We start from the raw sequence: 11,698 nt of genomic DNA, 5'->3' as shown, positions 1-11,698 counted from the left end.
CCATGTCTATGGTGATTAACTTAAAGGGGTTGAGCGGGACGAGAGACACGAGTTTACCCAGGTTCGGCCCTCACTGACGAGGTAAAAGCCTACTTCCTACTTTATGTTGTATTGATTGAGTATCGATTACAAGGGAGCAAAATCGCTTAACCTAGCTATTGATCGATTGTAACTTAAGTTTACTCGCCGCAGGGTCTCGCCTTTATATACACAGGTCGAGGCCTTGGGCTTACAAGAGTCCATGTCGGATCATACAATGTGACCGGCTCTGGTTCTAAGTTACCTTGCCTTGCTAGGCAAGTCGCCATTGGGCGGCTCACACCTCCGGGTTATGCGCCATCTCCGGGTCTTGGGCCTTTTATGTCTACTATGCAACTTTATTCTTATAGACACATGTTGGGCCTCCAAGTGTAGAGTTTTGTAGGACAGTAGCAATTTTCCCTCAAGTGGATGATCTAAGGTTTATCAATCCGTGGGAGGCGTAGGATGAAGAGGGTCTCTCTCAAATGACCCTGCAACCAAATACAAGAAATCTCTTGTGTCCCCAACACACCCAATATAATGGCAAATTGAATAGGTGCACTAGTTCGGTGAAGAGATGGTGATAAAAGTGTAATATTGATGGTAGAAATATATTTTTATAATCTAAATAAATAAAAACAGCAAGGTAGCAAATAGTAAATGGGCACAAAAACGGTATTGCAATGCTTAAAAACAAGGCCTAGGGTCCATACTTTCGCTAGTGCAATCTCTCAACGGTGCTAATATAATTGGATCGTATAACCGTCCCTCAACGTGCAATGAAGAATCACTCCAAAGTTCCTATCTAGCGGAGAACATAAGATGGAATTGTTTGTAGGGTACGAAACCACGTCAAAGCTATTCTTTCCGATCAATGTATCCTAGAGTTCGTACTAAAATAACATGAAGCTATTCTTTCCGATCGATCTAACCAAGAGTTCGTACAAAAATAACACCAAAGCAATTCAGACTCATAATATTCAATCCAACACAAAGAACTTCAAAGAGTGTCCTAAGATTTCTACCGGAGAAACAAAGACAAGAACGTGCATCATCCCCTATGCATAGATTACCCCAATGTCACCTCAGGAATCCACGAGTTGAGTGCCAAAACATATATCAAGTGAATCAATATGATACCCCATTGTCACCACGAGTATTTAATTGTAAGACATATATCAAGTGTTCTCAAATCCATAAAAGTATTCAATCCGATAACAACGAAATCTCAAAGGGAAAATCTCAATTCATCACAACAAGATAGAGAGGGGAAAACACCATGTGATCTGACTATATTAATAAAGCCCGCGATACATCAATATCGTGACATCTCAAGAACACGAGAGAGAGAGAGAGAGAGAAAGAGAGAGAGATTAAACACATAGCTACTGGTACAAACCCTCAGCCTCGAGGGTGGACTACTCCCTCCTCATCATGGTGTCCGCCGGGATGATGAAGATGACCACCGGTGATGATCCCCCCTCCGGCAGGGTGCCAGAACGGGGTCTAGATTGGTTTTTGGTGGCTACAGAGCCTTGCGGCGGTGAAACTTCTGATCTAGGGTTCTCCCCGAGGGTTTTCAGAATATTTGTGAATTTATAGGGTAAAGAGGGGGTGCGGGAGGCCACTGAGGTGGGCACAACCCAACTAGGCCCCCAGGCGCGCCCTGGGTTGTGCCCCCCTGGGGCACCCCCCAAGTGCTGCTCTGGCCCATTGGTGGTCTTCTGGTCCATAAAAAACCCACAAAAAGTTTCACGATGTTTGGACTTTGTTTGATATTGATTTCATGCGATGCAAAAAACAACAACTGGCACTTGGCACTATGTCAATAGGTTAGTACAAAAAATGATATAAAATGATTATAAAACATCCAAGAATGATAATGTAACAACATGGAACAATAAAAAAATATAGATATGTTGGAGATGTATCAGCATCCCCAGGCTTAATTCCTGCTCGTCCTCGAGTAGGTAAATGAAAAAAACAAAAATTTTGATGTGGAATGATGCCTAACATGTCATCTCATATTCTTTTCTTTATAGCATGGACATTTGGACTTTTATATGGTTCAAAGCAATAGTCTAGTTTTGGCATGGGGACTTAAATACTCAAGCATACCAACAAGCAACCATGTCTTCCAAAATATCAACACTAAAATAAGTTATCCTTAGCCCATCATGCTCAACCATTGATCCATTCATGAAACACACTCGCATATTAGCTACACCCAATGCTCAAGTATGATCATAGTGCCCCCTAGTTGGTGCTTTATAAGAGAAGATGGAGATTCAAATTAAAAATCAAAATTGCATAAAGTAAAAGAAAGGCCCTTCGCGAAGGGAAGTAGGGATTTGTAGAGGTGCCAGAGCTCAAAGTGAAAATTCAGAGATAAAAACATTTTGAGAGGCATACTTTTCCCACCAACGAAAACGACTTAGAGCTCCCAACACTTTCCATGCTAGATATATCATAGGTGGCTCCCAAATAGAAAATAAAGTTTATTCCTTTTTCCACCATACTTTCACTTTCCATGGCTAACCGTATCCACGGGTGCCCTCCATACTAACAGTTTCCAAGGAATTTATTATTTGACAACATAAAGTAAATTGGGGTTATATCCCCAACGGCGACCGAGTATTTCAACACCACAAGCGGTGCGTTAACTTCATCAAGCAAATTTTTCGAGGGAAAACCAAATGGCGAATAAGACACCCTACAAAAACCCGATAAACTATCACTCAATGTTATTCTCCCCCTTTTGTCAACAAGTGTCAAAAAGGAATGAGAGCACATACGGGGAACTACTCTTCTGGAGAGTCCTCATAATCAGAATTAAAACCACTCATCGAATCAGAATTCGAAGAGCGAGGAAAGGTCATGGCCGAAGCAGGAGTGGTAGAATGGGCTCTGGATCACTTGGTGCGATGAACATCTGGCTTGTAGAGAAGAGTACCGGCTATATCTACAATATCTTCATCATGTCCGACAAACAGCAGGTCTATTGAAGCAGAACGCTGTGGGAGCACAAGAGTTTGTCTTCAGATGAGAGGAACAACAAGTAAGTCTAGGGAGTCATACTTCTTGATTCCCTTGGCAAGCATATGCTTGCGAGAATAATGTTGTCTCAGCAGAGTCCAGGAGCGACTCTTAGCTTCCTTCCATACATAAGGATTCAACGAGTATGATTATGAAGTAAATTCAGCTCAGTCATCAACTCTAGCTTTTCCTTTCGATCCAGTTTGATGTGGCTCTCCAAAGCTTGTTGTTTACGAATACAGATCTCATACAGAGAGGGAATTTTGTTATGATGGATTTCAACTCTGGCTTCCTTAATCTTCGGAGCATTTTCAGAAACGGATGCAGTGGCAGCAACATCAACAGGTTCCTTCCCTTTTCCAATATCCATCACCATACGGAGAGTGTCACGTACTGGTGGCACGAATACTTTCAGAATATAAGCCTAGAAGAATTTCTCATTGATGAGCTGCTTGATTGCAAACATGATCCATGGAGCATATGACTTCAATGATTGAGGGTTGTCAGCTGCACAAGCCAGGTTCCGAATGAAAAGATCAGGAACATCGAACCAAATATCTTGAGAGATGACTGGAAGTGCATTTCCCATAATTGGTTCGATGCTGCACAAACCAAACCCTAGAGGGGGTGACGAAACACAATTCCGGCCACCGCAAGTTCCAGAACCACGAGATCCAATCTAGACACCATCACGGAGGGGTTCATCATCCTCATTGGTGCCTCTCCCATGATGCCTGAGTAGTTCACCATAGACCTACGGGTCCGTAGGCAGTAGCTAGATGGCTTCCTCTCTCTCTTTTGATTCTCAATACAATATTCTCTTGGAGATCTATTTGATGTAACTCTTTTTGCTGTGTGTTTGTTGGGATCTGATGAACTTTGAGTTTATGATCAGATCTATATCCATGAATATTATTTGAGTCTTCTTCTGATCTCTTATATGCATGATTATTTATAGCCTCATATTTCTTCTTCGAATTTTTTGTTTAATTAGGCCAACTAGATCGATTTTTCTTCCCATGGGAAGAGGTGCTTTGTGATGGGTTCGATCTTGCGGTGTTCTTTCCCAGTGACAGAAGGGGCGGAAAGACACGCATGTATCGTTGCTATTAAGGATAACAAGATGGGGGCTATTCCTACATGAATAGATATCGTCTACATCATGTCGTCGTTCTGATTGCATTACTCCGTTTCTCCATGATCTTAATACACTAGATGCATGTTGGATAGCGGTCGATGTGTGGAGTAATAGTAGTAGATGCAGGCAGGAGTCGGTCTACTAGTCTTGGATGTGATGCCTATATATTGATCATTGCCTTGGATATCGTCATAATTATTCGATCTTCTATCAATTGCCCAACGGTAATTTGTTTACCCACCGTATGCTATTTCCTCGAGAGAAGCCACTAGTGAAATCTACGGCCCCGGGGTCTATTCTTTATCATATTTTGCTTTGAGATATATTTTTATTCGCTTTTATTTTCAGATACATTATTCCAAAACCCCCAAAATACCTTGTTGCACTTTTTTATTACTTATTTTATTCGCGTTTTATCGAGAGATATTTATCCAATCTACCACAAACTTATCTATCTTTTTACCGTGGAGGGACTAACAACCCCTCTTACGCGTGGGGTTGCAAGTATTTGTTCTTTGTGTGCAGGTACCATTTACATAGTGTTCCCTGGTTCTCCTACTAGATCGATACCTTGGTTTCATAACTGAGGGAAATACCTACTATAGCTGTGCTGCATCATCCCTTCCTCTTTGGGGAAATACCAACGTAGTTCAAGCGACATCAAAAGGAATTTATGGCGTCGTTGCTGGGGAGACATCATCAACATATATTAGATTCCTAATCACAAATCTCATCTCCCCGCAATTTACTTTATTTGCCATCCTCTCATTTTCATCTCCCCCACTTCACAAAAAATGCCATTTTATTCGCCCTCTTTTTCATTCGCCTTTTTCTTGTCAAATCTCTTATTTGCTTGAACTTGTCATCATGAGTGACTTTGGTATGGCAGAAAAAAATGATGGCCTAACTCCTAAAATTGGACGATCTGGCAATCTGGATGCTAAAACTTTGGTTTTGGGGCAAGGTAATGTCATGGGTAAGAACATATCCTAGAATTTTTCAATCGTGTTGGAAATTTGACTCTTAATGATGCTCCTATACTTAAAAGAACTAAATCTTATGTGGAAGCTATTTCAACACTAGTTCTGAAACTTGAAAATAGATTTATCCGTATCCACCCTACTTTGCATAGATTGTTTTTTGAGCTACCCATTATAAAGGGTCCTATAGATAAAAGGTTAGCTACCCTTATTCTTATGAATGAATTTGACTATATAGTATGGGAAGCTAGGGAAATTTTTGATCTTTATGGTATGAGCCATGAAAACCGCTGATAAATGAGATCCTTTATAATAGTGATTATATGTTGAGACATTTGCTTCGAAATAATCAATTTTTTGATGAGAACCTTAAAAAGGAAATCCTTGTTTTAGATATATTCCAACAAGTTTTCAATGATGTTAATCAACAATATTCTTGGATTGTGGTCGGAAATCAAAGGGGATACATAGATGGGCAAGTTGATAATGCTAAAATTTATATGGATAATGTGTTTCAAGTTCTTTTTGCAAAACCTTATTACTCTTTTGGTGTTAATCACATGGTGATGTGAACTAGATTATTGACTCTAGTAAACCCTTTGGGTGTTAGTCACATGGCGATGTGAACTATGGGTGTTAATCACATGGCGATGTGAACTATGGGTGTTATTCACATGGCGATGTGAACTAGATTGTTGACTCTAGTGCAAGTGGGAGACTGAAGCAAATATGCCCTAGAGGCAATAATAAAGTTGTTATTTTATATTTCCTTATTCATGATAAAGGTTTGTTATTCATGCTATAATTGTATTGATTGGAAACCTAAATACATGTGTGAATACATAAACAAATACCATGTCCCTAGTAAGCCTCTACTAGACTAGCTCGTTGATCAAAGATGGTTAAGGTTTCCTAACCATAGACATTTTTTGTCATTTGATAACCGGATCACATCATTAGGAGAATGATGTGATGGACAACACCCATCCATTAGCTTAGCATAATCATCGCTCAGTTTATTGCTATTGCTTTCTTCATGTCAAATACATATTCCTTCGACTGTGTGATTATGCAACTCCCGGATACCGGAGGAATACCTTGTGTGCTATCAAACGTCACAACATAACTGGGTGATCATAAAGATGATATACAGGTATCTCCGAAGGTGTTTGTTGCGTTCGCATAGATCGAGATTAGATTTGTCACTCAGATTATCGGAGAGGTATCTCTGGGCCCTGTCGGTAATACACATCATAATTAAGCTTGCAAGAAAATGACTAAGGAGTTAGAAACGAGGTGATGTATTACGGAACGAGTAAAGAGACTTGTCAGTAAAGAGATTGAACTAGGTATGAAGATACCGACGATCTAATCTCGGGCAAGTAACATACCGATGGACAAAGGGAATTACGTATGCTGTCATAACGGTTCGACCGATAAAGATCTTCATAGAATATGTTGGAGCCAATATTGGCATCCAGGTTCCGCTATTGGTTATTGACTGGAGAGGTGTCTCGGTCATGTCTACATAGTTCTCGAACCCGTAGGGTCCACGCGCTTAATGTGTTAGGACCCTGATCCTAAGTCACACCGATCTAGCATGTAACACATCATATCACTTTGCGGCCTCATGCACAGTATCCCCACGGGTGCCACCTTACCTGGCCTGGGACCATTTGCGCCTTTTGGCTCACGCATATGATAGTGTTGCTAGCATCCATATGACACAAAACCCAAGCCGACATGACTAGTCGTAAACCCAAGGTGGCAATAACTTACAGGGACATGCATACATGACCCATCAATGCATGTGTCGATCAGCAGCGAGTGAAACCGGGCTGTAGCAAGCTAGCAGGACTCCGGTAAGCATCGTGCGACATTTTCCCGTAGGGACAGACACAGGAGCAAAGAAGGACACATGCCGATCATCCCATGTGTTCCGGAGCAGTAGCAAGCTACCATGGCTCAGTGGAAGCACTAGGAGACATTTCCCCATAAGAGAGGCTACAAAGAATAAACAACTAGGTGTTGGATCCCACACATAGCAATGCACATTACACGTACGCATAACATGCAAGTATGTGATGTACAACATGGCATCACAACACAACAACTCATATAGATAAAGGCCTAGAAGAGCCGCATAGCATTTATTACAAACAGGAGTCACATGACCCAACATACAAAGCATACAAGCAACGAAAGCATAACATGTCTGAGTACAGACAACTACAAATGGAAAAGGCTGAGCCTGACTATCTACAAGACCCTCCCAAGGGTACAAGATCGTAGCTGAGGTAACAAGCTAAACGTCGAAGTCCATCGCAGAACTACTAGTGAGACTGAAGTCTCCTCTGCAAAAACATAAATTAAGCAAATGTGAGTACAAATGTACCCAACAAGACTTACATCAAAACTAGCTACATATGCATCAGTATCAACAAAGGGGGTGGTGGAGTTTAACTGCAGCAAGCCAGCTTTAACTTAGTGGCTATCCTGTACTACGACTGCTGGTAACTCTTTTGAGGTGGCGCACATGAGTCCACATATTCACCATATCAATACACCACTATGGATCCGCTCTCGTCTCCCCACGAGAAGGCCATCCATCGCACTCATGCCTATCTTGTGCATTTTAGAGTATCCACTTTCACTTGTCTATGAACTACATAAGCAACCCAATAGTCCATTACCGCGGACGTGGCTATTCGAATAGATCATTTATAACCCTGCAGAGGTGTACATCCTCACACATGTTTCCACCACTTAGCGTGTGCACACAACATGTGCTCGGCAGACTTCAAGTGAAAGCCGACGTGGGTGTACACCACGACCTAACTAACCAGACAAGTCTCTAGTCCAAGTTTATCGCCTATTCAGGTTCCATCCATAGGGAGTCCGACCGAGGTTTCTACTACGACCCCGAACGATGTGTGCAGGGTTCTCGAGGCACCAAACAGGCGACTCGGTACACTGAGCCACTTGCCTACCGCATCATGGCCCACCCCTCCGGTCAGCGCTACGCATGGCCTCCAGCATACTACAAACACCAGAAACTACTTGCAACTCCTGGACAAAGGACATGGGGGTTAATAAGTCAAGCGGGGTCATATTTCAGGGCCCAATGTGTGGTAGTAGCTGTTCTTGGATCACAAACACAGAACTCAACTCATGAGGACGGTTTCAATGAGACAACCCACCATGTACTCCTAAATGGCCTCTCACCGCTACCTTTACCAAATCGTGTTCACACACTTAGCTCTCAACAGTAGGACATGATGACCACATTCCAATTTATCCCTGATGAATCAGACCTGACACAACTCTAACAATAGCAGGCATGACAAGCAAGCATAAATGAGTAGGCACATCATGGCTCAAACAACTCCTACTCATGCTAGCGAGTTTCAACTATTTACCGTGGCAAAGACAAGTCATGCAGAGGAAAGGGGTTCAACTACCGCATCATGTAATAGTTGAATCATTGTTGTCCTAATGCAGTAAAAGAGAGTAGGAGCAAGAGAGTGGAATTGTATTGGAATTCTCAAGGGGGGTTGCTTGCCTGGCACTTCTAAAGATAATATAGCTGGTGTCAACGAAATCATCGTCGAAACCACGTCTACTGAGAGGGGACAAGCACCGACAAACAAAGAAGAAACACAATCAATGCAATGCAACAGTATGATGCATGATCATTACATGGCAATATGCTGTGATTTGAGCTAATGCAACTAAAACCAGAAGGATTTGAGCTTATTTGAACCAAGGGTTCAAATTCAAACTCAAGTTATGAATTTACAAAGTGCATGAACTTGTTTTGATGTATACAACAAGGTTAAGTTGCTTTGTCATGCATGAAACCAGTACCAATGGATAGATTGGATTTTTCTGATAATTTTTTATATATAATTTATTTCATTCTGAGTTATAGTTTATTTTCTATGACTTTTTGAAGTTTATAACATTTTCTGGAATTTCCTGGTTATTAAAAATAAACTAAATCCAGAAAATGCTTTATTGCATCAGCATTACATCACAGTTGCATCAGCGGGTCAACTGGGCGGCTAGGGTTAAACCTGACATGTGGGACCCATCAGCCAGTGACTCATATAACTAACCCTATTAACTAGTGCTAAATTAATCCTAACTAAAAGTGTCAGTGGGGAGTGGCCCACATGTCAGTGACACATGGGAGGTCAAACCCCTGGTCAGCAGGGTCAAACCCGTCGGTGGCTCGTCGTCGGCGACAGCAGGCGCGGCGGAGGGCTCGGGTTTCGCCCTTCGGCGACCAAAAGAGCGGCGGAGGGGCTCTGTGTGCTGCTGGAAGTGCTCCGCATCTCCCTATGCAAGCAGGAGGGGCTGAGGCAGCCGGAGTTGAGCACGACATCGACCTCGGCGGCGGTCGGAGTTCAGGTGCACTAGGGAACAGGGTTGTGGTGGCCGTGGGGTGGCGTGCTTGGTTCCTACGGCACCTGCGCGACGAGGTAGGCACGTGGGTGTGCTCGGTTGGGAGTTGCGGTGACCGTGGCCACGAGGGTGAGAAGATCGGGCGGCGACATGGTTCGGTTTCCGATGGAATGATAGCTACGGTGTGCAATAGAGCACAGAAAAGGGGGGGGGGTTAGGGTCAGTGGCTCACATAGATTGCAGCAGTGCAGACGGTGAGCTCGGAGGAGGTCCAGAGCGAGAGGGGCGGCGGAGGTGATCTCAGCATCGGGAGGTTGAAGACGAGCTCGGTGAGGATGTTCGAGGGATTCTGGAGGGGCGTGGCTTGGTGAGGGGTTGAGGACGAAGTGGCGGAGCTTCTGGGCGCGTCGGCGAGGCGTGGGGTGGCCGGTGGCCGCTGTGGTGTTGGTCAGCGCGTTGCATGGCGCTCGACATCAACGGGAGAAGGAGAGCAGAGGAGCAGAGAGGCACGAGAGAGGCCAAGTGAGAGGCCGAGGTGGTCCAGGGGAGAACGTGGTGCTATCTAGACGCGTCGGCCGAGGGACAGGCAGGCAGTGAGGAAGGTGGCGCGGCGCATTGCGACCACACGCCTCGCGTCCTTCTGGTGCGAGGTAGGCGATGACTAGCACTGTGGGCCGGATGGGCTGCACAGTGCTGGGCCAGGTAAGTGCAGGTAAGGTTCCTCTCTCTTCTCTATTTTTTTTCTTTTGTTTCTGTTTTCTATTTATTTCCTATCTGTTTTGATTTAGATTTAGGACTAAATCATTTTATTAAATTCTGAAAATATTTATGGGCACTAACTAAATTATTCCAGAGGCCCTCAAGTGATTCCAGAATATTTGGAGCATTTAAAATATTTATAGAATTCAATGCCCTAATTCAAATACATTATGATTTGATTCAAAAAATCCAGGAATGACCTAGAAATATGTTCATCATTTTTGGCAGAGGTTTTCACCTTTATGAGAAATCATGAAGATTTTCAAAGGGAATTTTGGGTTCATTGAAAATGATTTTATTTGAACCTATTTGAATTCATTTGGTGCTAGGGTTTGCACATCCCCATTCAAAATCATTTGAATTTTAAACATCTTGACATGATGATCAAGCAAAGACAACATGAGCTGAGCTAGGGCTGTGATAACTCACCTCCACTAAACAAGAATCACGTCCCGAGATTCAAGACGTGAGGTAAGAAGACAGAGGGGACACGAAGCTAACACAATCTTCACGATCCAGGTTGCACTTCATAAGAACGTTGATCCAATCATCTTCTTTGTCTCAACGTCTTGCTCTGAGAACTCCATCCAACATGACAACAAGAGGAAAGGAAAAACTCTATAAGAATCGATCTTTTTGAAGATCAAGCAACTGACGATCAACTCACAGAATGAGACATAGAACACCTCTTGAGCTGAGACGTCCAAACACACATCAGGAGGGATGGAAGAACAGATGACGGAGGTTCAAATTGGTAAGCAACAATTCCATGTTTAAGTAAGATGGTGCATGGTTTCAGACTAGCAAGGAAATGAATTGCTATAATTCCATATCGGGGCACCTTAGAGAAGGCGACTTGTAGAATTATTCTTTGAAATGGAAAAAAGAATTACTTTTAATTCAAAGATCATTGAAACTCTTTATACTAGCCTAAGGAAAATCACAATTGATCATTTGAAGGAGTGCGAGAGAATGACATACTTGGACTAGGATGGATGATGTGGACTACCTTGTTGAAGACAACACAATGAGTGATTTTTTTTATCATTCGAAATGGATGGGACCCATGGTAGGACCACTTTTGAAGATGATCCTGAACAACAATTACTAAGAAGGAAACCCATGGAAAATTGGCACAATGGCGGTGCAAGCTGGGACAAAATGCAAATGTTGGGAATGTTCCAACCATCATATCTGCCTGGGATTCAGATCCGATTGGTGATAGGATACTTCAGACTCAGCATGTTTGAAAGGAAAAGTTGCAACACCAATCGACGAGATGTTGTTGCGAGATTCTCGAGAATTGAACTACGATAGCAAGCTCCAAATCATGAGCTGGTTCTGCTACATACATGTG

Source organism: Triticum dicoccoides, chromosome 2A (assembly GCF_002162155.2).
Source record: "Triticum dicoccoides isolate Atlit2015 ecotype Zavitan chromosome 2A, WEW_v2.0, whole genome shotgun sequence".
Classification (NCBI taxonomy): Eukaryota; Viridiplantae; Streptophyta; class Magnoliopsida; order Poales; family Poaceae; genus Triticum; species Triticum dicoccoides.
Note: the sequence above shows the minus strand (reverse complement) of the source record.